The sequence below is a fragment of the Polistes canadensis genome, unplaced genomic scaffold (assembly GCF_001313835.1).
Source record: "Polistes canadensis isolate GaletaPanama2010 unplaced genomic scaffold, ASM131383v1 scaffold_87, whole genome shotgun sequence".
In the NCBI taxonomy this organism is placed as follows: Eukaryota; Metazoa; Arthropoda; class Insecta; order Hymenoptera; family Vespidae; genus Polistes; species Polistes canadensis.
Genome location: NW_014569634.1, coordinates 434165 through 457635, shown reverse-complemented (window position 1 = coordinate 457635; position 23471 = coordinate 434165). Strand labels below are relative to the sequence as shown.

General features: G+C 34.9%; 1 protein-coding gene across 2 annotated transcripts in view; it reads left to right on the top strand.

Annotated features, from left to right (window-relative positions):
• LOC106786877 (E3 ubiquitin-protein ligase mib1-like) overlaps window positions 1-23471 on the top strand; it is a 401756-nt gene that overhangs the window by 132345 nt on the left and 245940 nt on the right. The gene's annotated exons all lie outside the window — the stretch shown is intronic.

The following is a 23471-nucleotide window of genomic DNA, read 5'->3' as shown; positions in this document are numbered from 1 at the left end:
TTTCGTAGAATAATAACCTTTTGTACACGCTTATTTATTTATCTTTGAACCAGTAACAATAGTCTATTAAACGTTTAAAATTAAAAGTTTTTTATCTTTACAAATAAAAATGTTCATATTATTATTAAACAAAGAAAATTCTTGAACATAATGAATCTCATCTGATTATAAATAATATATTTGTTCGCGTATTAAATACAATTACTAAGCTTATGGGTGTAATGTAATTATGTTTGTTCGATTTGATAAAAAAAAAAAAAAAAAGTTTGGTAAGAAAATAGTATTTGTTTGATTGTAACGCGTTAGAATCGCGTAGAGGAGGGGTCGTGAAAATCGTGAAAGGTGTTCTCGTCAACGCGTTATAAACGACGCGAGTGATCCCACGAGGATAAAAATTGCATGGCTATTCGTGGAAAATCCGTGCGCGTCTCTTGCTCGAACGTTTATGACTGGATCGGCCGTTTTTCGTTAGCGAACTGGAACGAGAGAAAGAAGAAACAGAGCTTTTCGGTGAAACGATCCGGAAGTAACGACACTCCCGTGGATTAGCCTTCCGTTCGACGAGCCTTCCGTTTCGTGTTATACGTATTTCCCGCCTAGCTTTGGATTTTCTCTTTTTTCTTTTATTTTTTATTTTTTTTTATTATTTATTTTATTTTTTTCCCCTCCCCCATTTTTTTTATTTCTCTCTCTCTCTCGGTTATACATTTTTGTTTTTTTACGAATATTATCTTTTTGATATATACCCTCCCGACCACCATACTCTTCGACCAATTCTTCTTTTTTCCCTCGCCCACTATTCCCCATATACATAGAGATTCGATCAAGGTAATTGTACGCTCTGTTATTACTTTGTTTATTTTTTTCTTTCTGTTTCCTCCCGTCCTATCTTCAGTTTTATGTATTCTCCGCGGTATTTATTTATCGTGTATTAATCGACAACATTTATCTTTAATATAATAATAATAATATATAATTCTCTGGATTATTATATTGAAATATTTAAATAATATTATTTGAGAGAGAGACAAAATATATATTTTAATATCACAAATCGATCACAAAGACCAAATAGATTATTTTCAATAATATGTTGTTGGTATTACGAACGAATTGAAAAAATATATAATAATTATATAAAATAAAATGGGGTCGGATTTTTTTGTTTTTGGATAAAAGAAGAAGAGAATATTTTTGTATCGATCTGTATGGAAGTTTCGTTTTGAAAAATCGTCGATTTTGCGTGTGAACGGCGTTATTCGAGCTCGGCTGGCCGCTGATTTATCGTTCGTAGAGAATTTATTATTTGCGGGAAACGCAAGAGACGGAGTGGTTGGACGACGCCTACTACTACTACTACCATTACTTTGTATGGATATATTCATTCGCGTGTATACGTGTGTTTGTATGCACGCGAGAGCGCGTTTGTTTAAATGTGTATGTGGACAAAGAGAAAATCTGTCGCGCGATAAATTCCGGAAATCAATTCGATTCACGAAAACCGCGACAACGGGCAGCTCGGTTCGTTGTTGTTCGTCTGCCATCGGCTAATATAATGGGGAACGATAAATAATAATTATTGCAAGCAGCCAGGCGCGTTTTCGTTGTGGGTACAAACACACACTCCGATCTCGATTCTCCTATCACGCCTCGTCGCACCGTCGTTTTGCTTTGATTTCTAATTTTACTTATGATGTTTAACCGACCGTATTGTTCTCTTATACACTATTACACATTTATTTTCACGTGTTATTTATAATAATATATTCATCATTTTCTAGAAATTCAAACGACTACGAGACTGATCAAGTTTGACAAAACTTTTGATATTATTATACACATATATATATATAATTTTCGGATCAAACGTTATAAAATGATTCACAACGAACGAACGTACTATATAGTAATATGTTTAGAATTACTTTTCAAAGTGATTTATCAACATGCTGAATTTAACTAATCGATTAATCCAGAACATTTATTAGCTTCGTTGAAAATACATCAAAATAAACGATAAATCAAATACATCCTATGTGTGTACATGCATAAATAGGATAAATTTCTCTAATATGGAACACCGCAATATATCGATGAATAATTTATATCAGTTGCTGCTGATAATCATGCGAAATATGTCTTTAATATAATATAAAATAAATGTTAAAAGAGAAAATATTTATCTGCGTTTTTCCAAGAAATGTTTTAAACGTTCCGCATTACCATATTTTCGATGCGTATATTTTTTCCATTTAATTTCAAAACACTTTAACTACAAAGCTAATTATTGTTTTTTTATTATTATTATTATTATTCCGTTTATAAGCTCGAATCACTTTTCTACGAATACCTTCTCACACCTTTCCTCTGGAAATGGAAAATGAAAATGGATCCAGAGATCCTTTTTGGAGTCAATATTATACGATTCTTGTTTTTATTTTATCAAACGGGTCACCCATCCATGTATTAACCACGTAATAAAATTGTTGCTTGAATTTAGCAATCTGATAGGAAGCAATATTTTAACGTGTCTAAACTGTTGACTAGAAAACTAATTATTAATGTACAAAAATCAATGAAAACTTTGATCTTATTTAAACGTAAATTCCAACAACAACAACAAAAGTAAACGAAAGTTATCAGATTATCGAATATAACATCGAAGTTGAAATAAAACAATTTGTTAGTAACTCGCACGTAGATTATTTTCTAAAGAAACAACAGACCATACCTTTTCGCGTGTTATCGTGCGATAATGTAGCATCTTTCTACAAGTAAAACTCTCTTACATATATATATATATATATATACATGAATACCACCAAGCCGTAACGAATAACGATTTCCGAGTATCTCGCGTGAAGAAAATGTCGTTGCCTCGGACGATAAAATTTCTTTTCTACTCCACCTTCTCCTGGGAGAATGAAACTGTAAGGAGAAAGAAAGATAAAGAAGATCAAGAAGAAGAAGAAGAAGAAGAAAAAAAAAGAAACAATGATAGAGTGAAGGAATAAGATAGCATGGAATAACAAGTTCATCTTGGTTGTCTGTACTAGAAAATCCTAGCGTAAGTAACGTTTGAACGTTAGCCGCGCGAGAGAAAACGGTGTCCGGGAGAAGAAAATCCTCTCGGTTTGCGGAAATACGCGAAGCTCTCGTAAATCTCGTCTAACGGTGCTGTAACAACCAACAACAACAACAACAACAACAACAACAACAGCATCAACAACAATAACAACTGCAACAACGAATGACATGATAAAAAAAACACAACGATGACGACGACGATGGAAAGCATAAATAAGCACAAGCAGGTTTGCCAGTTGTGAGAAAGAGACAAATAAATGAGAAACGGGGCTTGGAAGATAATTAAAATGTCTGGTAATAATTCAACGATAACTCGAAAATTATGACGCTAATTTACCACTTTGAATTTTTATTTCTAGGTTTTCAAAAATGTTGTAATTTGTTCAATTGTTACGGTTAACCAGGGTAGTACCAATCCGAGGTTGGTTAATGAATAAACTACATTTGGGCGGTGATATTGGTTTGCATAAATTGTTATTTCATTTATTGTTCATCCTACAAGCTACAATATTTTTGTTATTTTTATTCTAAGTCAGATACTTATATAATAAGATCAGACATTTTCAAGTAGTACGAACAGGAGTTTCTTATATGATTAAATATCTTTAAGTAGTCGAACTGAGTTCTTCATGTAGTCAGACATCTTCAATTGTAAGTAGTACAAACTAAGAATTCTAGACATTTTTAAGTGATAAAAATTCTGGTACCTCAAACAAATAGACTTACGTTAATTAAATTTCTTCGCGTAGTGAAGATTTTGAAAAAAAAAAAAGAAAAAAGAAAAAGATAAGAAAACGAATGTAAACTAACAATCCCGTTTTTAAATATGAGATTTGCATAAGTTGAATTTAAAAAGATTAATGTGTTGGCTCGAAGCGTTTCGTTGAAAAGTTCGAGTTCGATCGACGAGTTTGATAAAGGATAGAAAGGAAGAGAGAGAGCGAGAGCGAGAGAGAAGAAACGAGAGGAAGAAGGGAGGAAGGAGTGGGGAGGATCCGTGAGAAAGGTTAAGGAGTAATAAAGGGCTAGTGGAAAATGCAAAATGGTTCGGAGTAGATAGTAAGGGTGTGCCGGTGTGCATGGAGTATAAGTTACGATCTAAGTTAAGGAGTGTGAGCTAGTTGAAGGGGCTAAAGGTAGGAAGATGGGTGGGTGAGGGTTGAAAGGAGAAGGCGGTGAAGGTGGTGACGTGGGAAGGGGAGGAGGAGGGGGAGGGGGAGAACGAGGAAGACTAGAGGCGTAACTAGAACCGCGAGCGCAGCTTCCGGTTTGCACGTACGTAGTTTCTCTCCGACGTCTCAGGTAAACGAGCTGTGAACTCTTCCCGGAAGTTGTTCGGTCGTCGCGTTCAAAACCCAGCGGGAAATGCAAAGTAAGTTAACGAGTACGATGACAAGGTCGTCGTCGTCGTCGTCGTCGTCGTCGTCGTCGTCGTCGTAGTCATAGTCAACGTCGTAACACGAGGACGGCTATATCGAGCGAAAAATGCTAAAGAGCATCGCAGCAACTTTCATATTTTTTCACATTCATTTATTCTTTCATACTTCCTCGATATTCATAATTTAACATATTTTTTTTCTTTCTTTCCGGGAGGATTATTATATTATATAATAAAAATGTATTCTTTATTTTTTTTCTTTTTTATATATTTATTTCAACAAACTTGTCCAAGTTGATTTGAGATACGTAATAATATTAAGTATAATATATTGTAATATAATAAAAAATATTATTACACATTCTATAAATTCATAAATAATCGATTGACGTTGAAATATTTCATCCTCCTTTTTACGTATGAACAATCGTGAGATACAATTTGTGAATAATTTACGTATAGAGGTACATACATAAATGTATATCGCATTGTCTAAAGATTGTCCCCGGACCGTTCACGTAGATGTAGTATGCATGCATGTCGGTTTGAGAACTAGGCTTAACTATAAGAGGATATCCCAGAGTAATCTCCTACCTCCCGTAACTCTTCTCACCCGTTGAAACCTTGTAGCCGATCTTCCTCCATCGATATTAACGTTCTAGAAATTTACATCCTTCGTTCTAGAACCGTTCGAATTACTTTGGAAAGCACCGTACGCAAATTCTAGTCGAATGGTTAACGAATTCCAAATATTCTGCCCAGGCCAAGTACGAAGTTTATGCAACGACTCAATCCCCCTATCTCTTTCTCTCTCTCTCACTCTCTCTCACACACACATACACACACACACACATAGCTTTCTCTACCGGTCCATGCAGAATTACCACAACAGCGAGAGTTAACGAGCCGTGAACTCGTGAACGCGTCTTGGAAGTGTTACGATCCAGAGTAAAGCTACCACTACTATCACCACTACCAATACCTATGTCAACCCCCTTCATCGTCCACCACCCCCGGAGAGCTGTAGTAAATTGCGCGTATATAATGATAATGGCGAGAGACAAGGAATCCATCTGCGGTGACGCGAACTCGTCAACGAGCGAACGAACGGACGTTAATAAGATGATTCATGATTCCTCGACGAGCAGGACAATAAGGGTTGTTCTACGAGTTAGCATATACATTATACTACACAGCATACTAGCTAGATGATGGAACGTTAAGGGGTTGTTGTTAAACTACATGACCGTAAACATATTCTCCTTCTTCTTCTTCAGTTTTTTTGTCCCTCTTTTAAAAGGACAAGAATCACGTTCCCTCGTATCGAATATTTCTGCATCGATGCATGATCGAGTTGATGCTAAGAATCGATCCCTTTTTATTATCCATCGTCCTTTCTTACAAAAAAAAAAGAAAAAGATCGCAAGAGGTATCTTGAAACTTGCCTAACGAATGTGTCGGTGTACTCTTATAAAGTATGTTTAATAGAAAAAAAAGAAAATAAAATAAAAAAGAAAAGAATGAAATTACAAAATTTTCTCGTAAAAGAAAGAAGAAGAAAAATAATAATAAAAATAATAATAAAAAATCATTCTCCTCTTATTTCTTTTACCATCCCCCATCTGGGATGTTTCTTCTCTCTCTCTCTCTCTCTCTCTCTCTCTCTCTTTTTACGAGCGAACCCGATCGTTCCAGCTCGTTACTGTGACTTTGAACGGTTTCGTGTACTCCTTCTTTCTCTTCCTTCCTTCCTTTTTTTCTTTCTTTATTCATTTTAAAGAGAAGAAAAAGTAAGTCCCTAGTGACACGCCATCGCGATCTCCGGGTAACCTCTAATCCGCACGCGATACTATTCCTATTGCTGCTATGTAGTAGACTACCGGAACGTTTAGATGCGAAACGTTTTATTTACCGTTTGTTACTACGTCGTCAACCTTCACAACATTTCCTTCGTCTCCTCACCGTTTAACATCTCGCCGTACTAATCGTATTTCCGTGCTACTCGTTCCACTCCCTTTTAAACTGCCTTTCCTCCTTGCCTTTCCGGGTCTCACCCTTTATTCCCCCTTAACCCCCTAATCCCCGTTCTCCCTAGCCCATCCACCTCTTCGAATCCCTTCAATCCCCTCTTCTTCTTCTTCTTCTTCTTCCTACAACCAACCCCAGCTCACACTCTCATTGTTAATTATTCCCATTCATTGTGACGCCTCTCTCTTCATCTCTCTCTCTATCTCTCTTTCTCTCTTTCATTTTATCTTTGTCTTTGTCTCTCTTTCTTCTTGGTACAAGATGTTCATTCTACGTTACTGGATATTCCAGGGAAATTTCTATTTATTGTTCCATTCGAAAGGGTAGATAGAGAGAAGAAGAAGAAGAAGAATAAGAAGAAGAAATAGAAGGAGAAGGAGAGTGTTCACTGTTCAAAGCTAATAACCGTATTTAACTCGTAGCTCGCCTCTCGATGACCTTAATTTCCGTCTTCTTCGACTTCCTCCTCGCCGTTATAATTTCATAAGAATGACTTTACGACGACTTTACTCCTTTCTCTTTCTCTTATTCGAGAGAAATGAAAGTGTTTCTGCTGTTCTTTTTTGAAAGAAAGAGAAAGAGAGAGAATCTTTCTCTTTTCCTTCGTTATTTTCCACGACTTTGTTTAATCGTTCTTAAAATTAGTCTAGAAGAATGAAAATTAATATCTGCGAGATTGGCAATTCTTCATGGATAACATTCTTTCTGTCCGTTCTTTGTAGAAAGTACTCTTTTATTATTATTAATTTTTCTTTTTTTTTTTTGTTGTATTGTTTTATTACGAGAAAGTTAACCTTTGTCTAAAAGTCGATGATTGCTACGGGCAATCGTTCTCGAGAAAGTATTTTTTGTATATTATAAAATATTATATATATATTTTTCCATTTAATAAATATATATTTATATCGTAAGGAGAGAAAAATATTTAACGTTTAGTTTCAAATGGAAAATATAATATAATCATAACTAAATTCTTATTTATAATAAAATATCAGTGGGTAATAATAAGCTGTCAGTAAACTGACTAAAACTTTGTGAACGAACGAAATACGACTTGACGGTTTACATTTAATTATTTAATATAGAACAAAAATAATAATCTACACACCTATACTTATCATATATTTTACGAAATAGTTACAAGTAACACGATTATTTATTTATTTTTTTTTCTTAAGCATCGTAGAAAGATATTTCATTTTAGGGGGATACAGTAATAAACATTTATTTCTATCAATCGATTATCGTTGGATCTTACATTATAGATTCCTTATATCATTGAAAAACGATAAAAGTCAAAAGAATCCTTGAGAAACGTATAGCGATTGAAAATATGAGTTAACCAAGGGATAGGTATTATTAAATGCGATAAGCGAAACGAATTCGTTGAACGAAATCCTTTTTCGATAAAGTAAATCAGGGAAAGTCGTGTTCGTTCGTTCATTCGCTCGTTGCTCGCTCGGTTGAGATCGTTTAGCGCATCCCACGCGATTGATTTATCGTTTGCCTTATCGCCCTTAGCTGAACGAAAGAGCGAGTGAGTGAATGAGTGAATGAATGAGTGAGTGAGAGAGAGAGAGAGAGAGAGAGAGAGAGAGAGAGAGAGAGAGAGAGAGACCTTCGATGGAGCGTTTCCTATATTTTACAACGGCCGGTGATTTATCGTACGTTTTGCGAGTTTCCCCGGGTGCAATTATCAGTAACTCCTGGTGCAACAGAGATTAGGAACCCCCGCCACGCAACCGATCGCGCATTACCTCCCTATTCTATCGGTTTCACCATCGAGCAGCAGGGCTCTCGTTCATTCGTTCAAAGTTCGAGTAAAACCCACCGTTTTACTCGACTACTACTTCCACTCGTTACTTTCGATCTTTGATATTACTTCGAGAAAATCTTTCTTATTTATTTTTTTCGCAAATGCGTCTCATTAATCTAATGTAAGATAAAAAGAAAAAAATAACAAGAAACAAACACGAACGTTACCTCGTTTAACAATTTTTAACTTGTTCGAATAAATTTGATTCATGAACTGTATTACTATTTAAATGTCTGATCATGTATATGTTTGTTTGCGATTTTACTACTTAAGATATTGTCCGCACGGTGTATGTAGATTTTCTGACTTCTATTACTTAAGAAGAAGATGTCTGACGACTGATATATGCTTTATTTGTACTACTTTAAAAAATTTATCGTGTACGCATAGCTGGTTTTTATTACTTAAAAAACTTTCTCATCGTGTATCTATCCCTGACCTATACTACTTAATTATGGTTATATCTCTAAATAATTGATTTTTTATGCGATAATTTTTATTTTATTATTCCAATTTCTAATAGTTAGAAATAACGAGAGAATTCGTGCATACCGGTAATAAAAGAAATGACAAGGCTCGTTTTATTTTAGACAAATTGTAAAGATGATAAGAACGATCGATCAAAATTATCGACGTGCTATAAAACAAGGAACATGTAAACTGTCAAAAAAGTTGAAGGAAGTATAGTCCGTAATATCGATCAATGCGAAGGGCCCCCGCCCCCCACCCCCACCCCCATTTGGGTTAGTCGTTTTTCTCTCGTCATGGGACTGTACCGTGTGTCCCGGAGTGCAATTCGAAAAGGCAACGAATGCAAACGGCGCGGTTCATATGGAAATTCTTTGAGAGGGTGGTGACTGCCAAACGAGAGCCCAAAAGAGATAGGGAAAAAGATAGAAAGAGATAGAGAATGAGAGTGAACATTATCTATGAAAACAGGGTTGGAGAGATCGTTACGGGACAGTCCTTTTTGTGGTAGTGATGGTGATGGTGATACTGGAGGTGTAGTCGTAAAAGCGTTGCTCCCGGTGCCACCAGTTAGAATGAAATAGAGAAAGAGAGAGAAAGAGAGAAAGAGAGTGATGCTCTAGCAACCCCAGCTATCCCGTCGGTTTAAAATATCTGGGTAGTGCGGTGTCGTGATGCCGTGATCAGTAGGGCGGTCTTACCCCCCATCTAAACGTGCAATGGTGCTCATTCGCCAATTCCCTTTATCCGTAAGGTCATCCTGATTGTTATCTTTACCGCTTGACTTTCTGTTCCACCTTTCTTATTCTTCTTCTTCTTTTTATTATTATTATTATTATTATCATTAGAGTTACCACCAATAATACAATATCTTACGCGTGATTTATCGTTTGGGTGTGGTTATTAATTCTTTCTCACAACAACGTACTTTACTTATTCTATTATTCTCTCTATATTTGATCTAATCTTATAGTAGACTAACACGCATCGTCCTTGACCGTAATCTTTGCAATTCATTCATGATCTTTTTCAAATTACTTTAGGTTTCATTCATTTGCGTGACTTATTATTAGAGTTGGATAAAAAGTGACATTTAATTTTCAACTTTTCATTCTCGTATATTCTTTTCATTCGAGTATTGAGGTGAAAAGTAATGCTGCGTATATTTTCTATCTTTCACATTTTGTTTTTCTCTTGATAGTTGTTCTCTTGCTCGTAGAACTCTCAGACAGTGTCTAGCAGACGTTGGGTCACAGGGACGGTCTAACGCGTCTAAGAGTGTTGCGAAATCTCACGATAATCCATCACGAAGAGGAACAAGCCCTTCACCCGTAGGTAACAGCCTCGCAATTCTCACGGTGACGAGGACAACCATGTTTCCATCTCTCTCTCTCTCTCTCTCTCTGTCTCTCTCTCACTAACACACACATACACGCACAGTGTTTTCCTCTTCCTTGTCTATTCCTCTTATACAAACGTACTCAAAACTCGTAGAGAGAATGAGACTATGATAGAGAGTAGGAGAGAATGAGAAGGTGGATGGGGCTAAAGGGTGGGGGGGGGCTGGAAGAGGAGGAGGAGGAAGAAGAAGAAGGGGAAATCCAAAGAGCACGCTCTATAACGCGCTAGAACTGAGGGAAGGAACGGCTGGCTTGGATTATTCAGCCCGAAATGGACATCTTCTATCCCGCTACGTAATATTAATATGTCCTTGGCGCGAGGCGTGCCGGAGACAATGGCGGAGATTGTGTTGAATGTAGTAATCAGAGGGCAGACTGCTACCCTAGGGACTTTGCCTCGATTTCTCTTGTATTCGTTCCCCGACTGAACTCTCTGGGACGGAACCAGAACATTCGCCGAGATAACTCTTTAACAATTGGTCTACTCTGATATCGATTTGATCGTATATAAAAAAAAGAAAAAGAAAAAAATGAGGGAAATTTTATATCCGACGAGTTTTTATTTTACCTTATTTTATTTTATATTTTTTTTCTATATATATTTATTTATAAAAAGATACGATCATCTCTTACGACGAAGAGAAAGAAAATAATTGGGGAATACAATTCTTGGGATATCTTGAAAGATTTGTTATTTTATCGTAGAGAAAAATGGGAATGGGGTGGGTGGGAATGTGGGGGAGGTAGTTATCCGATAACTGGGACGAATCGTAATGTTGCTTTCATTTGTCAGATAGAAAATAATTGTTGAGGAAAATTTTAATAGTCCGAGTTTTCGCGATTGCACTTCCGCATCGGTACACATCTGTGAACAAAAATTTGATTGTCCGGTCCAGTTACTAGATTACACTCTCCGTATATCGATTTATCAATTTTAAAACGTACCGAGTAAATATAAGGAATGTAAAATGATTTTCTTGGTCAACGATTTGAGAATTTTCATATTTATTCGAAGATATCGAAAATAGTGACAAATTTATTCGATCTCTTTCGAATTGATGATGATATTTTTTTTACGACTATTTAGATTATAACACAACAAAAAATTTGTCTAACTTTACTTCATTTTCAGTTTCGTACACGAACTGTGAAGATCAAACAAAACTAGACGTTTACGAGGCGAAGCAAACTGCATCGCGTTACTAAACTGCTACGTAGCTACTGTTGCTACGGATCGCAACATATGCGTTACTCTGCTGAATGGTAGGAAAAGAGAGAAAGAGAGATAGATAGAGATAGAAAGAGAGATGGCAAGGGGAGGAACCGGTAACGAGAACAGCCTCCGGGGAGTAGTTGGCGCCTCTGGAGGGTAGCAACGTGACTTTATTGCTGCAATAAGAGTTATCACCCGGTGATAACTGCCCCCGTAACTCCCCCACACGATGAATACGTTTTACGTTACTCTATCTTCCCTTCTCTTCCCTTCCCTGCCCCTTTAACTCTTCTAACTCCTTTCTCTTTCTCGCTTGTTGTTCATTTCTCTACCTTATCCGTGTTGCATCATCCCTACGAGTTACTATTCTCTCTTGTCCTTTTCTTTACTTCGTGTTTTCTTTTTTTCTCTTTGTCTGTCTGTCTGTTTGTATTTTAGGAATGTTTCCTAGTGCAACGCGTGTCTCGACTTATCCTATAGCAACGGTCACACCTGACTATTCTCACATTCAAGGATACAGGAGTTGAGAATAAGCAAGAAACTTGAAACTCGTCCTGTACCTTTGACTTCCTTCTACCGATCGCCTCGGTACGTCAACAACGTTAGAAATTCGAAAAGCTTTACGATCTAAAAGGGAGTTTGAGAGAGAGAGAGAGAGAGAGAGGAAAGGTAGGAATTAGAACGAAGTTTAATCCTTTCGAAAGTGTAACACCTTGATTGCCGGAATAGCTAAAGCATGTATTAAACTTTGCTAATGCGAATGAACAACTCTTGTTGGTATAGTTTATGTGTGTCTTTCTTCGAACCTTTAATTGATATTTACTTGTAATAAATATTTACGAATATATTATATACTAGGGTTGGTGGGTGTATCTACACGTGTAAGGTATTTAACTGTGTATATTGTTCAAGGGACAAGACATTTTGGACTTGTTTGAATTCTGAACATCTCCCTTTAAATACATGAGAAATTCCCTCGCGTGTTCTACGCAAAGGAAAATGATCGTACCTACTAACATGATGGAATTCAGAAAAGATCATATAGAATTTGTAGAATGTGTTTCCTTGATCTTCGGTTTCAACGATATACGAAAATATTTAATTTTTAATATTTAAATTTCGTTATTTAATTACGTTTTTAATATTCTCTCTGCAGTTTGATTATAATTTTTTTATTCGCATATTGCGTTTATTTATTTTTTGGAATTTTTTGGAACACAAAAGTGTACGGCTAATTTTGATAAAAATTCTACTATGCAAGGTAATATATTCTAAATATATAAATCAATACTTATAAATATCTGATGTTATATACGGATTTATATTTTTTATTATTTTTTAAGAATCTGGTAGATCAAAATTACCGTATATTATTTTTAGTGATACAATTATCTAATATTTCGTTATTTTTGTTAACATTCCTATTAGAACATCGTGAAAATTTATTACAATTATTAGTATTGATTATTTAATATAAAAAATTTACAAAAATTATTTTTTTTGTATTTTTTGTTTGTTTGTAAACGATGTATGTCAACTCTTGCTGAAGTTTATATATATTTATATATTTTTTGTTAATTATTATTTACTTAAGAAAATATAATTATTTAAGGAAAAGTGTAAGGACGATCGTTTTGGTAAAACCCTCTCGATATAATCAGTCGTAGCTCAGTTTTCTCTCGCGACGATCGTCGTGATAGCAACGCCACGTCTATGGAAGATCGATAGCTTGCGAAGGCGGGCAAAGGATTAAAAATTGGGACACGTTCGCTCGTGCGGAACGTAGAAAAGGCACGTGGCCCCTTTGTAAAGTGCAGAAGTACCTCTGGTGCATGGAAAGTCACGCGATCGTGTTCCTCCTAAGACGCAATCTTCTTACTCAGAGAAGAATGAAGATGTGTACATAAAAATAGCTATGAATTCGTTAACAAATATAGATTATTATTTTATTCAATCTCAGATTTTTCATAAAATTAATCTATTTTTTGTTTTTTTTTTCTGAAACAGTTTAAACAATTAATTTTTATTCTTGTTAACGAAAACTCTTGTCAATATTTATATCTGTTTGTTTGGTCACAATTTTGCAAAATTAATTGTCAGTATATATGTATTGATATGAAAATATATTCGTTTTAATAATAATTTATTAGTTTAAACAAAATAAATAACATTGACCTAATGATCTAATAATAAATTTTGCTTAAAACGATGTTCTTCGTTGACTCGTTACTATTTTATCAACTCAATCGACAAGTGTAACTTACACAGTTAACATAAATTCAAAATAAAAAGGAAATAAAGTTGTTTACATTCGATATAATAGTAAAAGCAAAATTGTTTCTTTCTTAATAAATGATTTTATCGATACGTAAAATCGTTGAAATTTGTTTCAATTAGTCAGACTACATAATGTCTAAAATATAAATACAGATCTTTTTTTTTTTTTTTTTTTTACAAATATACATGTAGATTGCTTTACATGATATATACTAGCAGTTATATAAAAAGTAGCGGAGTATATATTTATGCACTTTTGAAATATGTAGAAGAAGCTTGTAGCACGTATTCCACACCGATGCTCAGTCTTTCACGTAACCTTCTCTAAGAAATGTAGAATACCTTTTTCCGTTCTTTCGATGTTTCCTTACTTTGAAACACGAAAGGTAGACGTGACGTGCTCGAGAAGAACCATCTGTCTTTTTCTTTCCCTTTCTCATTCTATATCTATCTTTCTCTGCCTATCTGTCTGTTTGTCTGACTGTCTGTTCAAATAGAAGTCTTCGAAAATAGACGAAATTAAGCGGACGACGATTAATTGGATCACCTCTTCTGCAGTGCAAATCGAGATTGCAAAAACAAGCAAGTCTTCGTGTTACCTTTTCGTAGATCGATTACCCGAGAGCGCTTGTCTTCCAATTATCGTTTCGCTAATGGCTCGTTCGGTAGTATTTATTTACTCTTAGCTTTGATCTCTCTGTCTGTCTTCCTTGATTTTCCAAATAATTCCTAATAATTGATCTAACGAAGAAGAAGTGATTCATGATTTTCTTTGAAATCTCTTATAAATAATATTTCAACATCTTATTCTTATATATATTTTTTTTTCTCTTACTTATAATTATATAAGTAATTAAATAATAAATTTATTTTTGGGTTTAGTTGTTTTTTTTTGTATAATATAAATATTGGTATTAAATATATATTTCAATTTATATATTCATGAATAATTTATATTTATTTAATAATACGGATTATATTAAAATATTTACAATAAATCTTTTGTTTATTTATACACAAGTTCACAGATGCGTTGCAATTTTCCAGAATAATGTTATAACACGAATGAATAATCATTTAATAATTTAGATTTTTATATTTGAAAATACAAATAATAATTGTAATATAAAATCATTTATAAGATTAACTTTTTTATTTAACAATTGTTTTTTTTTTTTTTATTAATGAATAATTAGTTAACATAATTATTGTAGATCAGATAAAAGAAGATAAACGCAATCTTTGGAGAAGGCAATATCTCGTTTATCGTTTTGTATGATAGACAGAAAGCGAATAGAAAAAAGTGAAACGAGTTTGTGAACGATTCCGGTTGGAAAGCAACGCTTTCGGTTTAGTCGATATTAAAGTCTGACATTATATCGACAAAACTTTGCCGGAATACTCCGCGTGCCATTAATAGGCATTGGTCGTTGCCGTGGCTTATACTGGGTATCGCGTTTCAAATCGACTTCTTACGATCGGTATTCTCTCGGGGAGAACTTTTATACGCATTGTGATTGGGAAAAATTCGAAAGATTGTAATAAAGAAAAAAAAGAAGAAATAAATAAATAAAAAGTAGAGAAGAGGAAGAAGAAGAAGAAGAAGAAGAAGAAGAAGAAGAAGAAAAAAGGAAATAAATATACGCATTTGTGGAAATAAAGAAAAGAGGAACGAAAAGAAAAAAAAAAATAAAGGCAAGAATTCGTTGATCGCAAAGCGAGTGAGTAAAGAGAAGAAAGAAAAAAAAAAGAAACGGAAGGAAGGGTTTAACGTTGCCTTTACATTATGCGTTTGAACTTTCTTATACGAATGGAAGCTCAGTTTTTGTTCTCCTAACTTTTCTATCTTTACCAAGGAACTTCTCGTCACAAAAGAAAGACTGGGGAAAAAAACGAGAGAAAGAGGGAAGAAGAAGAGGAAGAAGAAGAAGAAGAGGAAGAAAATAGGAAAACGGGAGTCCAAATATTTAACTACAATTTCAATCCTCTGATAAGGATACTTGTGCATCAAGCTTTCGCGATTTCTAACTCGAATTGCATTAAATCCCCCCCATTCGATAGAAAAATCACGAGAGAATTTCTTCTCGTTTTTTCTCTCTCTCTCTCTCTCTAAATCTTTTGCATTTTGTTTTTTTATTTCATTCGATTATCCGATCACGTCAATCGAAGAATAGAATTAAGAAAGGAAAAATGATGCATTTGCGATGAACTTTTATTTCCTCTTCCTTTTTTTTTTTTTGTATTTTTTCAAGAGAAATAAAGTCTCTTCTCTGTCTTTATTTCTCTCTCTCTCTCTCTCTCTCTCTCTTTTTTTTCTTCTTCTTTTTCTATAGGAAATACACACAATGGGTGAAAAGATAGAGCAACGCGAGGCTTCGTTCTCTTCGAATGGAAAACACAGAGAGATCAGTTTGTTCGATGGTAAAGCGTGCACGACTAGGCAATTACATTGGATCAAGGGAGTCCTTTGAAACCTACCGAAGCCGGAAAAATATCGCAATTGCGTTACTGTTGAATGACGTTTTCTTTTTTCGCGTTGAAATGATTTTTTTCCTTATTTTTTTTGTTTTTTCTTTTTTCATTTTTTTCACTTTGTTCCTTTTTTTTTGTCATCGTTATTATTACTTTTTTTTTTATCTCTCCTCCTCGAAATACATCACGTTATTTTTGAATTCGATCGAAAGACGATATCTCCCAAACTTCTTCTTTTATTTTTTCATTTATATTTCGTTCAAATGTAATATCGGAATTATTAATAGGTTAATAATAATCGTAACAAGATTATTTTATTTAAAAGCAACACCTCGCAGGTATTTTTCATTTAATTTCGTTTTGATTTAATTCACTTTTGTTAATTCATTTTTGTTAAACAACGTGTCACGATTAAATCGAGAAAAATGAATTAATAAATAATAAGCTGAATAAGATTGCAATTCGTTCGAACAATTAACAAAGCAATATTCTCTCGTAGCTCTATTTTATTTATTTTTTATTCATTATTATTAATGAATATATGTGAAAATTACTTACAACAAAGGAAACACCTTTGATAATAATAATAATAATAATAATAATCATAAGAAAAAAGAGAAAATTGCAATTTGGTTGAGGTTATTGGATATTTAAAACATTGAATATCTAGAACTCTCGTTCATTTGACTCGTTACTATTTTCTCACAATTCTCGAACGATAGATATAATATATCCGTCGTTTGAATGGGAACATTTGTCGAGGACAACGATATCGAATCGTTAATGCTTAATCGTCCGTACAATTGTTTCTCACGAATGAAATGCATCGGATGTTAATCGGAATATCCTACGACGGATAAAAAGCTCGATCATTATGCGGGCTATTTACGGAATGCATTGGGTATAATATTTTAGATGAAACCTTCAGCCGTCGTGATAGTTCAATTTGAAAAACAACTAACAAACTAAATAAATTATTAACGATATTTATAAAACCTTCGGTAGCATTTTTTTCTCTCGTATTTCCATTGATCGTCGAATGCATTCAAAAGAATTTGTACAAATAAAATATACGCGTGATCATTATACATTCGATCAAATTGTTAGACAAATGGTCGGGAATAATAACGTCGATCAAATTCCATTATATTAAATTGTTCAAAATTAAAAATCGATTATTCTCGATAGCGGCGTAGTTACCAATGAAAATGTGTTCTAACAAATTGTCGTCATCATTTATTTTCACGTAGATTTCATCCCACCTGCTACGATTACCATCCATCCCAATCTCTGGTATTAATAGCTATCAGTTAGAAAACACTTTTTCTCTGATCTAAAAAAAAAAAATAAAAACTGGTGTGTGTACTTATGTACGCACGTAAAAAATTATACTTCTTTGGCGTACCAAAGCAAATATAACCTCAAAAATAACTTCAATTATCCCGCGTGCCAATATAATATACTTTACATTTTAGTCGAAAAGACGATAAAATGATAAAATAAAATTAAGATATTAAATACCATTGATAAAGGTTTATAATTAATAAGTATAATCTAATTTATTTATTTACGTATAACTTCATTTCGTAAATTTGAAATCGCTTTGCCCGCGCATCATAAATACCGACATACTTCGTAGTGTCGATTTTTGTGTCGCTGTGCGCGCGCATCGTAAAAATTCACTCTCATCATTTTTCACAAACGCGCCGTGAAAGAGAAGTATAACTTGAAAAAAAATAAAAAAAGGAAAATAAGATACATCGAAATAATAATAATAATAATCAAACGCGAGCGATATGTTTCGAATGATTTTACAAGGAAATAATGTTGAACATGAAAGGGAAACGTGATGAAGAAAAGTAGAAATAGAAGTAGAAGCAAAAGCAGAAGAAGAAGAAGATATAAAAGAATAAGAAATAGAAAAAGGGGGTTGCGTCAAAGAAGGGAAAGAAACGCGGAAGGCAAGGAAGAAAGATACAACGAAAAAAAAAAAAAAAGAAAAGAAAATAAATAAAAAAAAGAAAATAAAGAAAAAGAAGAAAGAGAGAAGGAAAGAAACGTTTAAGTGCTTCTCGATAGGAGAAGGTGAAAGAGAGACGGAGATTTCATCAAAGCGCAAATTCCTACGATTTCGCTAGAGAGGCTCTTTCTCCTCGCGGAGCCAGTGATGGTGGTGGTGGTGGTGGGTAGTGGTGGTGGTGGTGGTGGTGCTGCTGCTACTGCTGCTGCTGCTGTTACTGCTACTGTTACTGGTGGAAGGGAAGAAAGAGGAAGAGAGACAGATAGATAGATAGATAGATAGATAGATAGATAGATAGATAGATAAAGATAGAGAAAGAGAGAGGGGGCGGGGTAGGGTGGGGTAAAAGGAAGGAAGAAGTAGAGGAGGAGGGAAAGTCGTGGGAAACGCAAGGCGCCGCGCGAATCAAGGAAAAGGGAGAGAGAGGGAAGATGCGTCGAAGATAGGAGTAACGCGAGAGAAAGAGAGAAAGATAGATGGGTTACGGGGGTGTGCACGCACGTACACAACAGAGAGAGAGAGAGAGAAAGTTAGAGGTAGAGGGGTTGAGGGTGAGTGAGGGAGATGAGGGTAAGAGGGAAGAGGGTAGGTTTCTCCGGGCGGCAGAGGTGGAGGGGTTGCTCTAGGGCTGTTGGTGGGGAGCGCTTCGCTACGCTTTTCAAGAGGAAAGAGTAGGAGAGGGGTGAACAGCGAGTGGTTGCTGCATTATTGATCCCAGTGTGTGCGGACTGGGCAAAAAGAGGAGACTCTGGCTCGGCTCGAGAAAGAGAGAGAGAGAGAGAGAGAGAGAGAGAGAGAGAGAGAGAGAATGAGAGAGAGAGAGAGACGGACCGATAGACGATGACTCGGGCCGGGCTTAGACGAGAGAGAAAGAGAGAGAAGAAACCGATTTTCGCGGAAAGACAGATATTAGAAAGATGCGAGCCTAGTCCTCCGCGTGCGGATCTGCGAAAGCTACATTTTTCTTTTATCTTTTATTTTGCGTGGGAATGAACGAGAATGAAAGAGAGAGAGAGATAAAGAGAGATAGAAAGTGAGAGAGTGAACGAGAGTTGAAAGCAAAACGATTTTTCTAGTTCTCGATATATTATAATAATACTGTCTTTTTCTCTCTTTTTCTCAGATAGGACATCATTTGTAAGGCGAATATCGCATATAAAATTCCTTAATATCGTGTCATCGTTTCTTTTTTTTTTTTCCTTAATTCTCATTTTTGTCCCTTGCTCGTGGGAATGAACGAGCGAAAAGGGAAAAAAAGTCGGAAGGAAAAAAAAGATTTTTCCAGTTTCAAATAATATTCGATGTTATAATACTGTCTCTCTTTCTTTCTCTCTTTTTCTCTCTCCCTTTTTCAGATTTTAAATGTTTAAAAAGAACATCGAAGATAAGACTTCCTTTATTGCTTTTCATTTATTTTTTATGAAAATTTTTTTACTCTCTTACACTCTCTCTCTCTCTCTCTCTCTCTCTCTTTCTTTCTTTCTCGTTTAACAGGAGAACAACACCTTCGAAACTCGCCGAGAGAATTTCCACTTAAAAAGTTGTTCGCATCTTCCTCTCTCTCTCTCTCTCTCTCTTTCTCTCTATGTCGCGAACGCGTTCATCTAGAATTTATGATAGGAATAAGAGAGGAGAGAGAAGCGTTGGTGAATTTTTCAAGATATGGACGTACGCGGATGGTGATAGGGAAAGAGACAGCGACAACAACAGTGGCGGCTCCTTCATAGCGTAGAAATTCGCCAAGGGAACCCCCCTGATAAAATGTTTTACAATAGCCACCGCCTTATTTTCCCTTTCGTCTTTCCGCGGGACACTTTATTCATATTTCATTTATCTACCTCTCTCTTTATTTCTTTCCTTTCTTCGTTCCTTCCTTCCCTCCTTCTTGCTTGCTTTCCTTCCTTGTCTCGACCTTAGCGATTATGAATTTTAATAACGCCGAACGTTCCAACGTTGTCGTTTCGCACCTTTGCAAACGTTCTCTCTCTTTTCTCTCTTTTCTCTCCTTCTATCGTCTCTTCTTTTTAATAGCTAATTCAATTACTTCGTTAGCCGAAAGAATGCATTTTCCTGCTTTGCGTGATACGTTTGTAAATTTGTTGCCATCTACTCTCTCTCTCTTTATATTTTTCGGTTTTTTGTTTTGTTTTCTTTTTTACTTCAAACAATACTTCATACACTTTACAATCTAACGAAATAAAATATCAATTTAATCTCTTGCAAGAGAAAGATCAAAAGGAAAAATTACGACGAGGATAAGAATACAATTTTTATTAGCGAGTAGTGTATATTTTCCACGTGTTTTTTTTGCACGTGGTCGTTGTATTAATTGTTGTAGGGTACCAGTGGTAAGGGTTGGTTATAAAAGGGCAGGGGTAGAATCAGGAGGCGATCGACGACCTTCCTTGTCCACTAATAGGTCATTTTAATCATCGGCGAATAATTAAAGCCATTGAATTGGCGATTCGTTGAAACATTCCGCAAACGAAAGCCCGGGAATTCTGCGAATTCGGTAAACCCTGCAGGAAATTCATGCGGTTCGACGTTTCCTGCCAAAAGTGGCCGATATTGTCGCCCTGAAATTCACGAGGTCGGTGCTCTCTCTTTCTCTCTCTCTCTATCTATCCATCTATTCTATTCTATTATATTCTATTATATTCTATTCATCCTATACATACATCTATTTATCTATTTATCTATCAATTTTCCTTCGAAACGTTTTTCTATCGAAATTCGAACGAACTCGATTTACAATATATTCATAATAAATAACTTTGTTTTTCGCAACGCTCCATAATTAATCGATTAGATCAAAGGGAATCGTTGAGACCCGAGTAATTTCGTTTTATTCGCATCAAAAGTTATTAAAGTTTACTCACGTTTTTTGAGATCATTCCAATTGGTTTTTTCTTTCATATATATGTTTTATATATATATATATATATATATGTATATATTCCCTCCCCCTCCGTTTCTTCTTTTACACGACGATCTAACATTTCCTTTATCCGCCCCTTCTACTAACTATTTTTGCCTTTTTTTTTTTTTCCTTTCTTTCGATTGACCGGCAATTTTTCTTCGGCCTTCTGATAATCCATTTCACTCTCCTTCGAGTTCTCGATGAAGGAAGCGATAACGAACGGTACGAACGATGAAACGACCTCCTTTCTTTCTTTCTTTTTCTTTTTCTTTTTCTTTTTTTTTTTCTTTACGAGTACTTTCTTCTTTCTTTCTTTCTTTCTTCTGCAGAACTCGTGAACCACGGTGGTGATCGATCGGCGGTGATGGGCGTTATTTTCTGATTAAATCCGTCCTCTCTCTCTCTCTCTCTCTCTCTCTCTCTTACATACACATATACACACAACCGTAGTATTACACATAGCTTCGCATAAACGGCAAATAGAAGGTGCACCGTGGAAAATGTATTAACGTTAATGATGATCGGCGGGCTTATCTCTGTGTATAACTGTATAATATTGTACACAATACTTATACGCGTATGCGAGAAAAAAGATAAAAGAGTATAAAAAAAAAAAAAAGAAAAAGAAAAGGAATTTAAATAACGGAAACGAAAACGAAAACGAAAACGTAAACGTAGATGTGATACGCGCAGGTAAAATTCGACTTTTAATTACGTTAATGGTGGAAAATAATCTAATTGGATTTTATGATTAAATTGTCTCGTCGGTAAGTTTGATTGCGCACATAACGTATAGGTGTGTTATATGTATGCGTACATTATTATGCACACCTTTTGTTTTTCATCTTGCTCGATTGTATTTATTTGTAAATATTGCTTCTCGTTTGTTTATCGGGAATGATGATTTTTCCATTTGGTTTTTTTCTTTTTGTTTCTCTTTTTTTTTTTTTGTGTGTATTCTCGCGTATTACGATTAACCGTTTATTACATTCGATTGTGTTTTTAAATTGATAAGAATTCATTTTAATTTAACTAATTCAGATAATAATGGGAAAATGCTTGATTAAAATAAACGATAAATAATTGTGATAAAATGTGTTATAATATTTACTCGCATTACGCGCAATTAAATTGATAACAAAATTATATAAAACAGTTAAAAATATAATTAACTAGTCGTATAAGTACTTTCAACAATAATTGAATTCCCTCTATATAATTAACACGTTGACTGTCGCTCAAGTTAGATATATTTTTTCGAATATATTAAAATATAATATAAATATAAAAAAAAACAATATAATAAAATCGGCCAGGCGTGACCTCACATGGCCTCGACTGAAAAAACAGACGTCAATCACGTATGACCGACGACGTTGCAAACCAACTCGTTGAACTTCAAATAATTAATAAATCGTAACACATTTATAATTAATTGAAATTCTCATTTATATTTATATAAAACACGTCTATGAGACGATGAGAAGAAAAGAAAAAAAGCAAAAGAAAAAGAAAAAAAAATACGACCGAACCGTAGGAGATTTTCTTTTGCGATGAAAAGAAAAAGAAGAAAAAGAAAAAGAAAAAGAAAAAAAAAAAGAAGAAAAAATCCATACTTATACACGAGCGATTAGAAAATATTAAATGAGAGGGTACGTTTGAGGAACGTTGAAGATTGAGAATACTTAACGAGTTTTCGACCTAGTTAATATCGAATTCTTGTTTAAACGAGGGCAGAAAAAGTAGTATAGTAATAGCAGTATTAGTAGTATTACTAATACTAGTAATATAGTAATGTGGTAGTGGGTGGTGCGTGTTACGCGTCATATCGTAGCACCCATGAGAGATTCTTGAGGAGATCTTTTTCTATGCCGTCCGCGGCACGACGGGCGGCATTTAGTAAATGATCGTTTGAAAACGTCGACGCGTACTTTTCCCAGCTTGGAAAGTATAACAGCGAGCTCTTGTGTCGAGAGCAAAGAGCCCTAATGAATGGCTCGAGACTCTCTCTCTTTCTCTTTCTCTCTCCCCCCCCTCCCCCTCTCTCTTCCCTCCCTTCTCTCCGGATAAACACGAGTTCTAACACATACGCATTAAGTTCTTTCCTTCTTTCTTTCTCTTCATAAACGCAAGTTTCAATACACGTGCATATGTTTTCTCCTTTACTGTCTCTTTCTCTCTTTCTCTCTTTTTCTTTTTCTCTCTATATAAACACAAGTGCAACACACGAACATATACTCTATCCCTTTTTTACTCTATTTTCTTCTATATCTATCTCTTCTCTTTCTCTCTCTCTCTTTCTTCTCTCTGAACATAAACACGAGTCTAAAACATGGATATAATATGTTCTGTCCTTCTTTTTCTTTCCCTCTATATTTTCTTTCTTATATAT